The 19,217-nt window shown below is 43.3% G+C and overlaps 1 long non-coding RNA gene across 2 annotated transcripts in view; it reads right to left on the reverse strand.

Annotated features, from left to right (window-relative positions):
- LOC149972603 (uncharacterized) overlaps positions 1-19,217 on the reverse strand; it is a 498,538-nt gene that overhangs the window by 5,888 nt on the left and 473,433 nt on the right. The window contains exon 3 of one of the 2 annotated variants that reach the window (XR_016491136.1): positions 3,509-5,817. The exons of the other annotated variant lie outside the window; for it this stretch is intronic. This is a non-coding gene — a long non-coding RNA (uncharacterized LOC149972603). Of the gene's footprint in view, positions 1-3,508; positions 5,818-19,217 lie in introns of those variants that run through there. 2 annotated transcript variants of the gene reach the window in all.

A 19,217-nucleotide genomic window follows, 5' to 3' on the forward strand; every position in this document is an offset into this window, starting at 1 on the left:
TGCTGGAGCTACCTGGGAGGCCTGAGCCAGTTTGTAGGCTCCCATGCTTCAGCAGGTTCGATAGGCTCCCATGCCAAGCGGATGCGACCAGTCCGCTCTGGACTTTGTCACTCCCTTTGGTTTCCTCCCCAGTCGTCACTGTTTCATGTCGGTGCGCTGTTTGTGTTTCTTGTTTTGTTCATTTAGTTATTACATGTATTCACTCCCTGAACTTGTTTCCCCACTCTCAGCGTACATCGTTACACATATAACATTAAACTTGTGCTTTGGGCGATAATGTAGTTGTAGTACCATGGCTGTGTCTGCAGTAGAAATGGACTTAATAATGTATAGTTAACACTATTGTTACATCCCCCTGAAGTGCTGAATTTAAATGAACCATTTCTCTTTTCTGATGGGTTGAAGCTTCCTCCAGAAGGGCCAGCCAGGAAGAATACCATTAGTTACTTACAATTGTTTTCTCTAATGACCTGCATATCTCTGGTGTGTCACTTGGTATTATTAATGTGTAATAATTAATGTAATGTAGGCTATGTAAATTATGACATTCATTATGTTCATAGCTCATACATGCCCAATGACTCAAAATAGAATGACAGTGTGTAAAGTCTGTTTTGAAAATACTTACATATATTAAACGCAATGGGCCTCAAAAATAATCGACCTTGCCTTTATTCAGCTTAAATTCAGACTACTCAAATGTCTAGAATTATTGTATACATATGAAAAATAACATCTTTTGAATTTTTCAAGGGCAAGTTGAAGTGTTTCAATACAACATTTAAAAAAGTTTTAAACCTGAGAGTAATTTGATTCCAACAGTAAACCGGCTGAATGTATATGCTACAGGAGAGTAGAAGACAGGGATGCAAAGTCATGCCCTGTAAAGTGTTCATAACACAATGCCTGGTGTGATAAAAGTGACACTTGTCCTGCATGGTTCACAGTTAGTTCGACTAGAGTGCAAAGCTGTAGACTGACAATATGTCTCAGAAAGCTGTAGTCTTGTGTCTCAGAAAGCTGTAGTCCTATGTCTCAGAAAGCTGTAGACTGACAGTATGTCCCAGAAAGCTGTAGTCCTATGTCTCAGAAAGCTGTATTCCTATGTCTCAGAAAGCTGTAGTCTTGTGTCTCAGAACGCTGCAGTCCTATGTCTCAGAAAGCTGTAGTCCTATGTCTCAGAAAGCTGTAGTCCTATGTCTCAGAAAGCTGTAGTCCTATGTCTCAGAAAGCTGTAGTCCTATGTCTCAGAAAGCTGTAGTCCTATGTCTCAGAAAGCTGTAGTCTTGTGTCTCAGAAAGCTGTAGTCCTATGTCTCAGAAAGCTGTAGTCTTGTCTCAGAAAGCTGTATTCTTATGTCTCAGAAAGCTGTAGACTGACAGTATGTCCCAGAAAGCTGTATTCCTATGTCTCAGAAAGCTGTAGTCCTATGTCTCAGAAAGCAGTAGTCCTTTGTCTCAGAAAGCTGTAGTCCTATGTCTCAGAAAGCTGTAGTCCTATGTCTCAGAAAGCTGTATTCCTATGTCTCAGAAAGCTGTAGACTGACAGTATGTTCCAGAAAGCTGTATTCCTATGTCTCAGAAAGCTGTAGTCCTATGTCTCAGAAAGCTGTAGTCCTATGTCTCAGAAAGCTGTAGTCCTATGTCTCAGAAAGCTGTAGTCCTATGTCTCAGAAAGCTGTGGACTGACAGTATGTTTCAGAAAGCTGTAGACCTATGTCTTAGAAAGCTGTAGACTGACAGTATGTCCCAGAAAGCTGTATTCCTATGTCTCAGGAAGCTGTAGTCCTATGTCTCAGAAAGCAGTAGTCCTATGTCTCAGAAAGCTGTATAGACCGACAGTATGTCTCAGAAAGCTGTAGACCGACAGTCTGTCTCAGAAAGCTGTATAGACCGACAGTATGTCTCAGAATGCTGTAGACCGACAGTCTGTCTCAGAAAGCTGTATAGACCGACAATATGTCTCAGAATGCTGTAGACCGACAGTCTGTCTCAGAAAGCTGTATAGACCGACAGTATGTCTCAGGAAGCTGTAGTCCTATGTCTCAGAAAGCAGTAGTCCTATGTCTCAGAAAGCTGTATAGACCGACAGTATGTCTCAGAAAGCTGTAGACCGACAGTCTGTCTCAGAAAGCTGTATAGACCGACAGTATGTCTCAGAAAGCTGTAGACCGACAGTATGTCTCAGAAAGCTGTATAGACCGACAGTATGTCTCAGAAAGCTGTATAGACCGACAGTATGTCTCAGAATGCTGTAGACCGACAGTCTGTCTCAGAAAGCTGTATAGACCGACAGTATGTCTCAGAATGCTGTAGACCGACAGTCTGTCTCAGAAAGCTGTATAGACCGACAGTATGTCTCAGAAAGCTGTATAGACCGACAGTATGTCTCAGAATGCTGTAGACCGACAGTCTGTCTCAGAAAGCTGTATAGACCGACAGTATGTCTCAGAATGCTGTAGACCGACAGTCTGTCTCAGAAAGCAGTAGTCCTATGTCTTAGAAAGCTGTATAGACCGACAGTCTGTCTCAGAATGCTGTAGACCGACAGTCTGTCTCAGAAAGCTGTATAGACCGACAGTATGTCTCAGAAAGCTGTAGTCCTATGTCTCAGAAAGCTGTATAGACCGACAGTCTGTCTCAGAAAGCTGTAGTCCTATGTTTCAGAAAGCTGTATTCATATGTCTCAGAAAGCTGTAGAGTCGCATTATGCAGCCGTACAAGGTTTAGAAACCAAAACATATAGCCCAACATATAGCCCAAGTTACATGAATAACTCAAAATTAAGCACATAGGAGTACCTGTTTCTTTGTTAACTGCTCAACACAGAATAGCCGCATGTGCACACTCCCTCAAATCATTTGGAGAAAATGTCCTTTCTATTTCATTCAGCTTTATTCAATTGTATTCAAATCAAATCAAATTGTATTTATCACATGCACCGAATACAACAGGTGTAGACTTTACAGTGAAATGCTTACTTTCAAGCCCTTAACCAACAATGCAGTTGGTCTACACCTGTTGTATTCGGCGCATGTGACGAATAAAATTTGATTTGATTTGAAAACAATTGAACAAACTCATACAATGAGAAAAAAGAGGAAACCTGCACACTGCTCTTGCTAGTATCACTGCTCTTTATGAAGCTGGAAGCTGTCCCCCTGTAATAGTGTTTGTCTGTTTTTTTCTGTACAGAGTTGTAAACAGGGCTCCATTTGATTTCTCAATCCACAAATTGAGGTAACGAACATGTTTAGTGTTACATTCCATACTGAATTTGAGATTGGGGTCATTGATTAATGTAATTGATTAATGCCATAAAGTCTGACAGCTCTTCTCCCGTTCCTCTCCATATGCAAAAACTGTCATCAGTACATCGATACCACTTCAGGATTTTATAAAAAAATCAATTTTCATTTTCATGATAGTACCCCTCCCTCTAGGGGCGCCACCCAGAGTCCCACCTGGGCGAGCCTGATGGGCCGGCGTGGGAGCCGGACGAGGCGTGGGAGCCCGACGAGCCGGCCGAGGTGTGGGAGCCCGATGAGCCGTGGGATGGGAGCCTGCCGAACCAAACGAGGTAAGAAAACCTCTTGAGCCAGCTGAGGCATGGAAGCCCGAAGAGCCAGCTGAGGCACCCCTGGTTCCTTCGGCAGCGGCACACGAACCCGACGTCACCAGCCCCCGCCAAAAAAGAAATAAACTCCCTGATGCTTCCAATATTGCTGTCTGCATTCTGTGAGGACCGACGATGGGAGACGAGAAGCAAGTACAGGGAGTGAACATTTAATGAAACAAAGGACATGGAAAAAAACAGGGACAGCGTCTGGACAAGGGGAACAAAACGTCACTAATGCTGACACAGAGATCAAACTGAGGAACAGACAGATATAGAGGGGGCAATCAACAAAGTGAAGGCATCCAGGTGAGTCCAATGAAGTGCGGATGCGCGTAATGATGGTGACAGGTGTACATAGTGATGGGCAGCCTGGCGCCCTCAAGCACCAGAGAGGGTAGGGGAGCAGGCGTGACAGCAAGAGCAGTGTGTGGGTTTCATCTTATTCAACTGTTACCGTGCACCTGCAACAAAGATAGCTCAGATGTGCGATTGCCTTTTGAATTTATTATTCATACTATAAAATAATGCCACAGAATTCTAACTAAATCTTGTCTGCTAAATATGTGGGACGGTAGCGTCCCACCTCGCCAACTGCCAGTAAAATTGCAGGGCGCCAAATTCAAAACAACAGAAATCCCATAATTAAAATTCCTCAAACATACAAGTATTTTACACCATTTTAAAGATAAACTTGTTGTAAATTCAGCCACAGAGTCCGATTTCAAAAAGGCTTTACGACGAAAGCACACCAAACGATTATGTTAGGTCAGTACCTAGTCACAGAAAAACACAGCCATTTTTCCAGCCAAAGAGAGGAGTCACAAAAAGCAGAAATAGAGATAAAATTAATCACTAACCTTTGATGATCTTCATAGGACTTCATGTTACACAACACATGTATGTTTTGTTCGATAAAGTTCATAATTATATCCAAAAATCTCAGTTTACATTGGTGCGTTATGTTCAGTAGTTCCAAAACATCCGGTGATTTTGCAGAGAGCCACATCAATTTACAGAAATATTCATAATAAACATTGATGAAAGATACAACTGTTATGCATGGAACTTTAGATCCACTTCTCCTTAATGCAACCGCTGTGTCAGATAAAAAAAAAACGGAAAAAGCACACCATGCAATAATCTGACTACAGCGCTCAGACAACAAAACAAGCCATACAGATATCCGCCATGTTGTGGAGTCAACAGAAGTCAGAAATAGCATTAAAGATATTCACTTACCTTTGATGATCTTCATCAGAATGCACTCCCAGGAATCCAAGTTCCATAATACATGTTTGATTTGTTCAATAAAGTCCATCATTTATGTCCAAATCCCTCCTTTTTGTTTGCGCGTTTAGTACACAATCCAAACTCACGAGGCGCAGGAAAGTCTAGGTGAAAGTTCAGACGAGAAGTCCTATTACAGTTTGTAGAAACATGTCAAACGAAGTATAGAATCAATCTTTAGGATGTTTTTATCGTAAATTTCAATAATGTTTCAAACAGTAGAATTCCTTTGTCTGTGTAGAAATGCGATGGAACGCAGCTAACTCTCATGTGAGCGCGCATGATCAGCTAATGCAACTCTGGCAGAGCCCTGACTCATTCAGCTCTCATTAGCCCCCACTTCACAGTAGAAGCCTCAAACAACGTTCTAAAGACTGTTGATATGTGACCCCATAGACACTGTATATTAGATAGGCATTGATTTGAAAAACTATAAACCTCAGATTTCCCACCTCCTGGTTGGATTTTTTTCTCAGGTTTTTCACTGACATATGAGTTCTGTTAAACTCACAAATCAAATCAAATCAAATGTATTTATATAGCCCTTCGTACATCAGCTGATATCTCAAAGTGCTGTACAGAAACCCAGCCTAAAACCCCAAACAGCAAGCAATGCGGGTGTAGAAGCACGGTGGAAAGGAAAAACTCCTTAGAAAGGCCAAAACCTAGGAAGAAACCTAGAGAGGAACCAGGTTATGTGGGGTGGCCAGTCCTCTTCTGGCTGTGCCGGGTGGAGATTATAACAGAACATGGCCAAGATGTTCAAATGTTCATAAATGACCAGCATGGTCAAATAATAATAATCACAGGCAGAACAGTTGAAACTGGAGCAGCAGCACGGCCAGGTGGACTGGGGACAGCAAGGAGACATCATGCCTGGTTGTCCTGAGGCATGGTCCTAGGGCTCAGGTCCTCCAAGAGAGAGAAAGAAAGAGAGAAAGGGAGAATTACTTAAATTCACACAGGACACCGGATAGGACAGGAGAAGTACTCCAGAACAAATTGACCCTAGCCCCCCGACACATAAACTACTGCAGCATAAATACTGGAGGCTGAGACAGGAGGGGTCAGGAGACACTGTGGCCCCATCCGATGACACCCCCGGACAGGGCCAAACAGGAAGGATATAACCCCACCCACTTTGCCAAAGCACAGCCCCCACACCACTAGAGGGATATTTTCAACCACCAACTTACCATCATGAGACAAGGCCGAGTATAGCCCACAAAGATCTCCGCCACGGCACAACCCAAGGGGGAGGTGCCAACCCAGACAGGAAGATCACATCAGGTACTCAACCCACTCAAGTGACGCACCCCTCCTAGGGACGGTATGAAAGAGCCCTAGTAAGCCAGTGACTCAACCCCAGTAATAGGGTTAGAGGCAGAGAATCCCAGTGGAAATAGGGGAACCTGCCAGGCAGAAACAGCAAGGGTGGTTCGTTGCTCCAGAGCCTTTACGTTCACCTTCACACTCCTGGGCCAGACTACACTCAATCATATGACCCACTGAAGAGATGAGTCTTCAGTAAAGACTAAAAGGTTGAGACTGAGATTGCGTCTCTCACATTGTTAGGCAGACCATTCCATAAAAATGGAGCTCTATAGGAGAAAGCCCTGCCTCCAGCTGTTTGCTTAGAAATTCTAGGGACAATTAGGAGGCCTGTGTCTTGTGACCGTAGCGTACGTGTAGGTATGTACGGCAGGACCAAATCAGAGAGATAGGTAGGAGCAAGCCCATGTAATGCTTTGTAGGTTAGCAGTAAAACCTTGAAATCAGCCCTTACCTTGACAGGAAGCCAGTGTAGGGAGGCTAGCACTGGAGTAATATGATCAATTTTTTTGGTTCTAGTCAAGATTCTAGCAGCCGTATTTAGCACTAACTGAAGTTTATTTAGTGCTTTATCCGGGTAGCCGGAAAGTAGAGCATTGCAGTAGTCAAACCTAGAAGTGACAAAAGCATGGATTAATTTTTCTGCGTCATTTTTGGACAGAAAGTTTCTGATTTTTGCAATGTTACGAAGATGGAAAAAAGCTGTCCTTGAAACAGTCTTGATATGTTCTTCAAAAGAGAGATCAGGGTTCAGAGTAACGCCGAGGTCCTTCACAGTTTTATTTGAGATGACTGTACAACCATTAAGATTAATTGTCAGATTCAACAGAAGATCTCTTTGTTTCTTGGGACCTAGAACAAGCATCTCTGTTTTGTCCGAGTTTAAAAGTAGAACGTTTGCAGCCATCTACTTCCTTATGTCTGAAACACATGCTTCTAGCGAGGGCAATTTTGGGGCTGCACTATGTTTCATTGAAATGTACAGCTGTGTGTCATCTGCATAGCAGTGAAGGTTAACATTATGTTTTTGAATGACATCCCCAAGAGGTAAAATATATGATGAAAACAATAGTGGTCCTAAAACAGAACCTTGAGGAACACCGAAATTTACAGTTGATTTCTTAGAGAACAAACCATTCACAGAGACAAACTGATATCTTTCCGACAGATAAGATCTAAACCAGGCCAGAACTTGTCCGTTGAGACCGATTTGGGTTTCCAATCTCTCCAAAAGAATGTGGTGATCGATGGTATCAACAGCAGCACTAAGGTCTAGGAGCACGAGGACAGATGCAGAGCCTCAGTCTGATGCCATTAAAAGGTCATTTACCACCTTCACAAGTGCAGTCTCAGTGCTTTGATGGGGTCTAAAACCAGACTGAAGCATTTCGTATACATTGTTTGTCTTCAGGAAGAAAGTGAGTTGTTGCGCAACAGCCTTTTCTAACATTTTTGAGAGACATGGAAGATTCGATATAGGCCGATCGTTTTTTATATTTTCTGGGTCAAGGTTTTATTTTTCAAGAGAGGCTTTATTACTGCCACTTTTAGTGAGTTTGGTACACATCCGGTGGATAGAGAGACGTTTATTATTTTCAACATAGGAGGGCCAAGCACAGGAAGCAGCTCTTTCAGTAGTTTAGTTGAAACTCACAGACATCATTCAAACAGTTTTAGAAACTTCAGAGTGTTTTCTATCCAAATCTTCTAATAATATGCATATATTAGCAACTAGGCCCGAGTAGCAGGCAGTTTACTCTGGGCACCTTATTCATCCAAGCTACTCAATACTGCCCCCAGTCCCAAAGAAGTTAACTAGTGTAGCCCTAAGCCATATGGCATTTCCAGATCATGACCTAACATAAGGACAACTCAGACTATGCTATTCTGTTCCTCTGAAAAAGATGGCATTTTCTTCATATCATGTTTCTTCAGACCTGTCAAAAATAAATTCTGGATTTATTGTGATGGTGTAGGCTATATTACATGGATTTATTCAACTTTTTAAAATGTAGATGTTCCAAAGGTCTGCATCAGTGGCTTGTAGGCTATATGTGGAAGCCAGAGATGCTAAATGTGTTAATTAATGGTCAGTTACCATGAGACCGACAGCTATTTGCTTGACAATCACCGACTTACTAGATTTTGTGACTTCCACAGCCGTAGTTGTACAGTAGTTGTACCCCATGTCTGCCTTACATGCTTTCTTCCTACATTGTAAAAGTCTAACCGGGATCCTTGGCATGTCTGAACTCTGACTTCAACCCATTGAAGATGAAATTGAAAACGGTTAAGGTTAGGGTTAGTGTCACGATTGTCAGAAGGAGTGGACCAAAATACAGCATGGTATGTTTCCATCCTTTTCATTAGGAAGAGAGAACTCAAATAACAAAAACAATAAAGTAAACAAACGAAACGCGAAGCTCAGAGTAGTGTTCACAGGCTAATATACCTAGACAAGATCCCACAAAGCACAAAGGGGAAATGGCTGACTAAATATGATCCCCAATCAGAGACAACGATAAACAGCTGCCTCTGATTGGGAATCATACCAGGCCAACATAGATATAGAATTACCTAGATGACCCACCCTAGTCATACCTCGACCTAACCAACATAGAGAATAACAGGCTCTCTATGGTCAGGGCGTGACAGTTAGGTTAGGGGTCAGGTTTAAGAAGGTTTCTGTTTATGCTGGTATCAAACCTTGGGTTGCACGAACCTATTGCAACTTTCTGCCCTGTTTCGATATTATACATCTGACCGGTCTGGAGAGGGTGGAAGAACATGAAAGGCAGAGAGCTCCGAGGGTTCACGCACAGCAGTTCAACTACAGGAGGAAGACAGTTATTGATAAAGTATTGAGGGTAAAAAGGTTTATCTTTAAAACAAATGTTATATATATAAAAAATCATGAAAAACATGCAAACTGGATCAATTAAGTAAATAATTAAATAAGTACATAATTGGAAATCCCCCCCAAATGATTAAGATTAATCATGGGATTAAGTACTCCAAAGATAAGTGTTACGTTAAAGTGCTTGATATATTAAAATTCAAAATAAAATATGAAAAAGACAAAACCAGATAGAGCAAATAAATACATCATTTTTTATTGAACTTCCTCCTCGTGTCAATGGCCCCTCCACCTCTCTTAATTAGGCCCTCACTAACTCCCACTGTCAATGCTTTATACTACTCTTTACCATTCATACCAAGTGGAGCCAAGGTCTTAAAACTTCTTCAGGCTAGGGTCCTTTTTTCTGAATTTCTGCCTGCCTGACGTTCCCAAAGTAAACTGCCCATTACTCAGCCCCAGTTGCCAGGATATGCATATAATTGGTAGCATTGGATAGAAAACACTTTGACGTTTGTAGAAATGTTAAAATAATGTATGAGACTATAACACAATTGATATGGTAGCCGAAAATCCAAAGAAAGACCAACCAGAATCTTTTTCTTTAGATCCCATGCTCTTATAATGGAAGGCATGGGTCCTATGCAATTTCAGCTCCCAGATTGCAAATCCTATGGCTTCCACTAGATGTCAACAGTCTTTGATCAAGGTTTCAGGCTTGTTTCTTCCAAAACAAGGAAGAATTTGGAGTTTTGGTTCAAAGAGTCACAGTTAGAAATCAGTCTTTTTGGGATATAAAGAAGGATTTTATCTAACAAAATGACCATTCATGTTGTAGCTGGGACCCTTGAGATTGCAAACAGAGGAACATTTTCATAAAGCAAGTGATTATTTAATCGCTATTTGTGATTTTGTGAAGCCTGTGCTGGTTGAAAAATACGTCGATGTGGGTCGCCGTCCTCAAACAATCGCATGGTATGCTTTCGCTGTAAAGCCTATTGTAAATCGGACAATGCAGTTAGACTAACACTAATTTTATATTTTATCCGGTATAAGATACTGTTCATAAATGTTTAATATTACGATTATTTATTTGAATTGCTCGCCCTCCAATTTCACTGGATTTTGTCGACAGTTTGGATATCCACCTCGATTCAACTGCTCTTCTCTGGCCTATGGTCCAGGAGGCTTTCACCTCCAGACCGGTAATGCGGAGTGAGGTTGTAGGATGGTTTTGAAAGTGTTTTACCAGGTGTGTTTGTAATGTTTTTTTCAATTGTGTAGAGGTTAGGGGTAGGGTAGGAGTCAAATTTCCTACATTGGCCTGTCTCCCCATCCATATTCATTGCTTCTAAATAAAGTGCTATCTGACGTACAGTAAGACAGTGACAGAAGAGTGGAGTACCAATAATATGAGATTAGCCAATAGCCAGCCATATTACATCACCAACCCTGTCATCTGTCCAAAGGTCTTGTGGTGACATGTTCCGTGATGATGCCAGACCACTCGGCACCATCTTAGAATTCTTCAATGTCCAGAAAATCAGGTGGCCTATCATTAAGCTGTTGACATCATTTTCTCTCTGTGTCTTTTCCCCCTCTTTTTCATGCCTTTGCTCCCGATTGGCAAATTTTCCCTCTCATTATTGCGCTACTCTAATTTCATTAGGCGTGACAAGACAAAGAGGAAATTCATTTGTACAACATATGTTTGAGAGGGAAAGTCATTTCACCGCATCTGCAGGTAATTGAATTGTTATTGTTTGTTGAAAACGGGGCGTCTGTGATGGGCTATATACTGCATACTTATATACAGTGTATATACATATTTATTTATTTATTTATTTATATATTTATTGACAGCCCCTAATTAACTGAATAGCTGCATCTGTTTTTGTAGCTTTACCTTTCAACTAAATACATCAATACATGCCACTTTAATTGATCCAGCAACTTGATTTAGGAGCCTATTTCCAATATACCCCTATGGGCCCTTGTCAAAAGTAGTGCACTATAAAGGGATTAGGGTGCCATTTGGGACGCACATTTACTGGGAGTTGTTAATAAGGGATAAAGAACCTGGTGGGATAGAATTGCCTCAGAATAGAAGGAGTATTTCCCAGTGGGCATCAAGCATGGTGAGGAGGAGTGTGTGTGTGTCTTTGTGTGTGTGAGGAGAGCTGTGAGGAGGAGTATGTGTGCTGTTGAGATCAGAGAAGAGCCCTCTTCGTGTCTGCAGTCTCAGTGGAGTCCAGCTTGCCCAGATCACACAGAGCATTCCCCATATAGCTCCTCACCAAGTGGTTAGAGAGAATACATCCTCCAGACCTGAAAGAGAACTGTGCCATATGGCCTTTGGAGATGACAGGATACCCTGATTCAGGGGAGAGGGAAGAGAGGAGGAAGAACTGTGTGGTTGAAAGAAGGGGGACATAGAAAAGGGAAGGGCGGAGATCTTAATGCAGCCATTTCAAAGTACATCCCATTATGAGCTTATAATGGTTGCAGCAAGAAACGTAGCTTTTGTTGCACAATGTTTGAATCAATTACTGTTTGTATCAATATTTGTATCATTACCTGTGACACAAAAGCAGCTATAGGCTGCTACCTATCATTTTCTTTGGTGAAGTAATGGTGTTTTTTTGCATCTTCCATCACCATATCTTTAGACTCAGCCAGACTGTCTGTGACTGCTGTTCCCTATAGAGCTGTACTCATAGATTTTAGAACCCTCACTTAATTGCACCTCTATTGTTTATTTCTACTTGTGTCTGGTGACGTAATGGTGTTTTTTTTGCAACCTCCATCCCCTTTTCTTCAGACTCTGCCAGACTGTCTGTGACTGCTGTTCCCTGTAGAGCTGTACCCAGAGAGCGGGCAGAGCGGGCCCACCTGTGCGATAGGATGCTGTGTCACTTAGCTACCAAACATCGAAGTAATAGAAAAATAGCTTCATATTTTAGCTGAAGGGGTTGATATAAAAAGGCATCTCTCTTGACTGAGACTTATTACCACTCTATTTGTGCAGCTGTCTGGTCGATATTTCTTCTGATAAGAGGCTCCAGTTTGGCTCTGCTGGCTTCTGGCCCCTGTGGTTTTGGCGGGAGAAGAAGCGATGCATTTCACAGGGGGGAGGGGGAGGACGGCCTTGTATGGGCTCGATGAAACGCGGGAAAGAGCATTTGCAGAAGTGAGATAAAGTACTTTTTTTCTCCCTCTCCCATTTTCCCAGGGAGGGAGCTGTGAGAAGGGCGTAGAGCAGAGCAGTGATTGGAAGAGAGGGAGAGTGGCTGTGTCACCAATGGCACCCTTTTCCCTTTATAGTGCACTACTTTTGACTAAAGCCCTATTGACCTTGGTCAAAAGTAGTGTACTGTAAAGGGAAAAGGGTGCCATTTGTGATGCACTGCACAGAGAGAGACGAAAGCCAGTGGAGAAATCAGTGGAGGAGTCAGTGTAGGATGAAGAGCATGTGATTGGTGTCCCATTCACTTTCCCTATACAGATGCCAACTGTACAGGGGAGACGATGGGCCCCAGGAGATCAGCTCAGCTTAGAATTAAGATGACAGCCAATGAAATGGGGTGGTGCATGGAGAGATGTCTAACCAAGAGAGGCACATGCAGCGGTGTGTGTGTGTGGGTGTGTGCTCTTGGTGTCAAAGTAGACAGCTGATTGCCTACTGTGCAGAGAGAAAACACTAGACATCACACGTCTGTTGGGCGTGAAGGGAACCACTGCATCGAACGATTCGTCAAACGAATGAGAGGCGCTCGATGGAAAACCATGTTTGTCAAATAATAGGGATCACACCATTTGGAGGTGTGGGATTGGTTTTCTGATGTGTTTGTTAGTGTCCATCAACACTATTCAAGTCATATAGCAGAATTTAATGAGGGCCAAGTCCATTGGAATACAGATTCCTGAAGCTCTTGCCGAGTGATAATTGATGGTCTGGGCTCTCAGGATTCACAACAGGATTGGCAAAGGCCCCATCCCAAATTGCACCCTATTCCCTACATAGTGCACTACCTTTGTCCAGAGCCCTATGCGTCCTGGTCAAAAGCAGTGCACTGTATAAGGAATAGGGTGCCAATTGGGATGCATCCCATGGCTCTCTAAAGCACTGGCATGTCATTACCCCAGCTCTGCTGTCCAATACAGTAAGACTTCAACCAGCTGTCTAGCGCTCCAGACCCATTTTCATTTAATCAAATAATTGCAAGAGATTTTCTTGAGAAATGTGTATACCTATAGTCCCAGCTAGGGTGACCACATTTCAGATTCCAAAATGCGGGACAACAGGGTGATTTTGCGGGACAGTGTAGCCTACATGAATACAAAATCTTTGCAGCATCGCAACAAAAAAAATATTGTAGGGGTGGATAAGCTTTAATATTGCAGATTGTTGCTTCCATCAATGTAATTTTTAAAGGCTAATTGATCATTAGAAAACCTTTTAGCAATTATGTTAGCACATGAAACTGTTGTTCTGATTAAAGAAGCAATAAAACTGGGCTTCTTTAGACTAGTTGAGTTTCTGGAGCATCAGCATTTGTGGGTTTGATTACAGGCTCAAAATGGCCAGAAACAAAGAACTTTCTTCTGAAACACATCAGTCAATTCTTCTTCTGAGAAATGAAGGCTATTCCATGCAAGAAATTGCCAAGAAACTGAAGATTTCGTACAATGCTGTGTACTACTCCCTTCACAGAACAGCGCAAACTGGCACTAACCAGAATAGAAAGTGGGAGTGGGAGTGGGAGGCCCCGGTGCACAACTGAGCAAGAGGACAAGTACGTTAGAGTGCCTAGTTTGAGAAACAAGTCCTCAACTGGCAGCTTCATTAAATAGTACCCAAAAAACACCAGTCTCAACATCAACAGTGAAGAGGCAATTCCGGGATGCCGGCTTTCTAGGCAGAGTTCCGCTGTGCCTTGCGAAAGTATTTGGCCCCCTTGAACTTTGCGACCTTTTGCCACATTTCAGGCTTCAAACATAAAGATATAAAACTGTATTTTTTTGTGAAGAATCAACAACAAGTGGGACACAATCATGAAGTGGAATGACATTTATTGGATATTTCAAACTTTTTTAACAAATCAAAAACTGAAAAATTGTCCGTGCAAAATTATTCAGCCCCCTTAAGTTAATACTTTGTAGCGCCACCTTTTGCTGCGATTACAGCTGTAAGTCGCTTGGGGTATGTCTCTATCAGTTTTGCACATCGAGAGACTGACATTTTTTCCCATTCCTCCTTGCAAAACAGCTCGAGCTCAGTGAGGTTGGATGGAGAGCATTTGTGAACAGCAGTTTTCAGTTCTTTCCACAGATTCTCGATTGGATTCAGGTCTGGACTTTGACTTGGCCATTCTAACACCTGGATATGTTTATTTTTGAACCATTCCATTGTAGATTTTGCTTTATGTTTTGGATCATTGTCTTGTTGGAAGACAAATCTCCGTCCCAGTCTCAGGTCTTTTGCAGACTCCATCAGGTTTTCTTCCAGAATGGTCCTGTATTTGGCTCCATCCATCTTCCCATCAATTTTAACCATTTTCCCTGTCCCTGCTGAAGAAAAGCAGGCCCAAACCATGATGCTGCCACCACCATGTTTGACAGTGGGGATGGTGTGTTCTTTTACGCCAAACATAACGTTTTGCATTGTTGCCAAAAAGTTCAATTTTGGTTTCATCTGACCAGAGCACCTTCTTCCACATGTTTGGTGTGTCTCCCAGGTGGCTTGTGGCAAACTTTAAACGACACTTTTTATGGATATCTTTAAGAAATGGCTTTCTTCTTGCCACTCTTCCATAAAGGCCAGATTTGTGCAATATACGACTGATTGTTGTCCTATGGACAGAGTGTCCCACCTCAGCTGTAGATCTCTGCAGTTCATCCAGAGTGATCATGGGCCTCTTGGCTGCATCTCTGATCAGTCTTCTCCTTGTATGAGCTGAAAGTTTAGAGGGACGGCCAGGTCTTGGTAGATTTGCAGTGGTCTGATACTCCTTCCATTTCAATATTATCGCTTGCACAGTGCTCCTTGGGATGTTTAAAGCTTGGGAAATCTTTTTGTATCCAAATCCGGCTTTAAACTTCTTCACAACAGTATCTCGGACCTGCCTGGTGTGTTCCTTGTTCTTCATGATGCTCTCTGCACTTTTAACGGACCTCTGAGACTATCACAGTGCAGGTGCATTTATACGGAGACTTGATTACACACAGGTGGATTGTATTTATCATCATTAGTCCTTTAGGTCAACATTGGATCATTCAAAGATCCTCACTGAACTTCTGGAGAGAGTTTGCTGCACTGAAAGTAAAGGGGCTGAATAATTTTGCACGCCCAATTTTTCAGTTTTTGATTTGTTAAAAAAGTTTGAAATATCCAATAAATGTCGTTCCACTTCATGATTGTGTCCCACTTGTTGTTGATTCTTCACAAAAAAATAGTTTTATATCTTTATGTTTGAAGCCTGAAATGTGGCAAAAGGTCGCAAAGTTCAAGGGGGCCGAATACTTTCGCAAGGCACTGTATGTCTTTTTCTTTGCGTGAGCATTAGTGAAGATGGGCACTGATGCAGGGCGATTAGGCACAGGACAGTCAAGTTCTTCCATCGATCTTTACCAGCCATTTCTGTATGGACCTTGCTTTGCGCTTGGGGTCATTGTCATGCTGAAACAGGAAAGGGTCCACAGATTCGGAAGCACAGAATCATCTAGAATGTCATTGTATACTGTAGCATTAAGATTTCCCTTCAATGGAACTAAGGGGCCTAGCCCAAACCATGACAAACAGCCCCAGACCATTATTCCTCCACCACCAAACTTTACAGTTGGCACTATGCATTGGGGCAGGTAGTATTCTCCTGGCATCCGCCAAACCCAGATTCATCTGTAGGTCTGCCAGATGGTGTTATTCATCACTCTAGAAAACGTGTTTCTGTTGCTCCATAGTCCAATGGCGGTGAGCTTTCCACCACTCCAGCCAGTGCTTGGCATTGCGCATGGTGATCTTAGGCTTGTGCTTGGCTGCACAGCCATGGAAGCCCATTTCATCAAGCTCCCGACGAACAGTTATTGTGCTGATGTTTCTTCCAGAGGCAGCTTGGAACTCTGTAGTGAGTTTTGCAACCAAGAACAGACAATTTATACTCACTATGCGCTTCAGCACTCGGCGGTCCCGTTCTGTGAGCTTGTGTGGCCTATTACTTTGCCCCTGAGCCATTGTTGCTCCTAGACATTTCCACTTCACAATAACAGCACCTACAGTTGCCCGGAAAGCTCTCGCAGGGCTAAAATTTGACGAATTGACTTATTGAAAAGGTGACATCCTATGACAGTGCCATGTTGAATGTCACTGAGCTCTTCAGTAAGACCATTCTGCTGCCAATGTTTGTCTATGGAGATTGCATGGCCGTGTGATCTATTTTTTTTATACCTGTCAGCAACGGGTGTGTGGCTGAAACAGCCAAATCTACTAATTTGAAGAGTTGTCCACATACTTTTGGATATATAGTCTATTTAGTCGTATCCATGTTTTTATCTGAAAGCTGCTTTATCTGTGTATGGGCCGGCGTTCTTGCTTCCCAGTCTGTCCTGGTTTTAATGTCGAGACGGTCTACCATCCTGGGAAACACCGGAGACGGTCTACCATCCTGGACAACACCGGAGACGGTCTACCTATATACCAGGCGGTGTCAGAGGAAGACCGTAAAAATGGTCAAAATCTCCAGCCACCCTAGTCATAGAATCTTCTCTCTGCTACTGAACGGCGAACAAACCGGAGCACCAAGTATAGGTCCAAGAGGCTTCTAAACAGCTACTACCCCCAAGCCATAAGACTCCTGAACATCTAGTCAAATGGCTACCCAGACTAAATCAAATCAAATCAAATCACATTTTATTTGTCACATACAAATGGTTAGCAGATGTTAATGCGAGTGTAGCGAAATGCTTGTGCTTCTAGTTCCGACAATGCAGTAATAACCAACAAGTAATCTAACTAACAATACCAAAACTACTGTCTTATACACAGTGTAAGGGGATAAAGAATATGTACATAAGGATATATGAATGAGTGATGGTACAGAGCAGCATAGGCAGGATACAGTAGATGGTATCGAGTACAGTATATACATGAGGTGAGTATGTAAACAAAGTGGCATAGTTAAAGTGGCTAGTGATACATGTATTACATAAGGATGCAGTCGATGATATAGAGTACAGTATATACATATGCATATGAGATGAATAATGTAGGGTAAGTAACATTATATAAGGTAGCATTGTTTAAAGTGGCTAGTGATATATTTACATCATTTCCCATCAATTCCCATTATTAAAGTGGCTGGAGTTGAGTCAGTGTCAGTGTCAGTGTGTTGGCAGCAGCCACTCAATGTTAGTGGTGGCTGTTTAACAGTCTGATGGCATTGAGATAGAAGCTGTTTTTCAGTCTCTCGGTCCCAGCTTTGATGCACCTGTACTGACCTCGCCTTCTGGATGATAGCGGGGTGAACAGGCAGTGGCTCGGGTGGTTGATGTCCTTGATGATCTTTATGGCCTTCCTGTGACATCGGGTGGTGTAGGTGTCCTGGAGGGCAGGTAGTTTGCCCCCGGTGATGCGTTGTGCAGATCTCACTACCCTCTGGAGAGCCTTACGGTTGAGGGCGGAGCAGTTGCCGTACCAGGCGGTGATACAGCCCGCCAGGATGCTCTCGATTGTGCATCTGTAGAAGTTTGTGAGTGCTTTTGGTGACAAGCCAAATTTCTTCAGCCTCCTGAGGTTGAAGAGGCGCTGCTGCGCCTTCTTCACAATGCTGTCTGTGTGAGTGGACCAATTCAGTTTGTCTGTGATGTGTATGCCGAGGAACTTATAACTTGCTACCCTCTCCACTACTGTTCCATCGATGTGGATAGGGGGGTGTTCCCTCTGCTGTTTCCTGAAGTCCACAATCATCCCCTTAGTTTTGTTGACGTTGAGTGTGAGGTTATTTCCCTGACACCACACTCCGAGGGCCCTCACCTCCTCCCTGTAGGCCGTCTCGTCGTTGTTGGTAATCAAGCCTACCACTGTTGTGTCGTCCGCAAACTTGATGATTGAGTTGGAGGCGTGCGTGGCCACGCAGTCGTGGGTGAACAGGGAGTACAGGAGAGGGCTCAGAACGCACCCTTGTGGGGCCCCAGTGTTGAGGATCAGCGGGGTGGAGATGTTGTTGCCTACCCTCACCACCTGGGGGCGGCCCGTCAGGAAGTCCAGTACCCAGTTGCACAGGGCGGGGTCGAGACCCAGGGTCTCGAGCTTGATGACGAGCTTGGAGGGTACTATGGTGTTGAATGCCGAGCTGTAGTCGATGAACAGCATTCTCACATAGGTATTCCTCTTGTCCAGATGGGTTAGGGCAGTGTGCAGTGTGGTTGAGATTGCATCGTCTGTGGACCTATTTGGGCGGTAAGCAAATTGGAGTGGGTCTAGGGTGTCGGGTAGGGTGGAGGTGATATGGTCCTTGACTAGTCTCTCAAAGCACTTCATGATGACGGAAGTGAGTGCTACGGGGCGGTAGTCGTTTAGCTCAGTTACCTTAGCTTTCTTGGGAACAGGAACAATGGTGGCCCTCTTGAAGCATGTGGGAACAGCAGACTGGTATAGGGATTGATTGAATATGTCCGTAAACACACCGGCCAGCTTGTCTGCGCATGCTCTGAGGGCGTGGCTGGGGATGCCGTCTGGGCCTGCAGCCTTGCGAGGGTTAACACGTTTAAATGTCTTACTCACCTCGGCTGCAGTGAAGGAGAGTCCGCATGTTTTCGTTGCAGGCCGTGTCAGTGGCACTGTATTGTCCTCAAAGCGGGCAAAAAAGTTATTTCGTCTTTCTGGGAGCATGACATCCTGGTCCGTGACTAGGCTGGATTTCTTCTTGTAGTCCGTGATTGACTGTAGACCCTGCCACATGCCTCTTGTGTCTGAGCCGTTGAATTGAGATTCTACTTTGTCTCTGTACTGACGCTTAGCTTGTTTGATAGCCTTGCGGAGGGAATAGCTGCACTGTTTGTATTCGGTCATGTTACCAGTCACCTTGCCCTGATTAAAAGCAGACTATTTGCATTGAATAGGATGCCT

The sequence above is a fragment of the Oncorhynchus mykiss genome, chromosome 23, assembly GCF_057628025.1.
Source record: "Oncorhynchus mykiss isolate SJ-2025 chromosome 23, ASM5762802v1, whole genome shotgun sequence".
Lineage (NCBI taxonomy): Eukaryota > Metazoa > Chordata > Actinopteri > Salmoniformes > Salmonidae > Oncorhynchus > Oncorhynchus mykiss.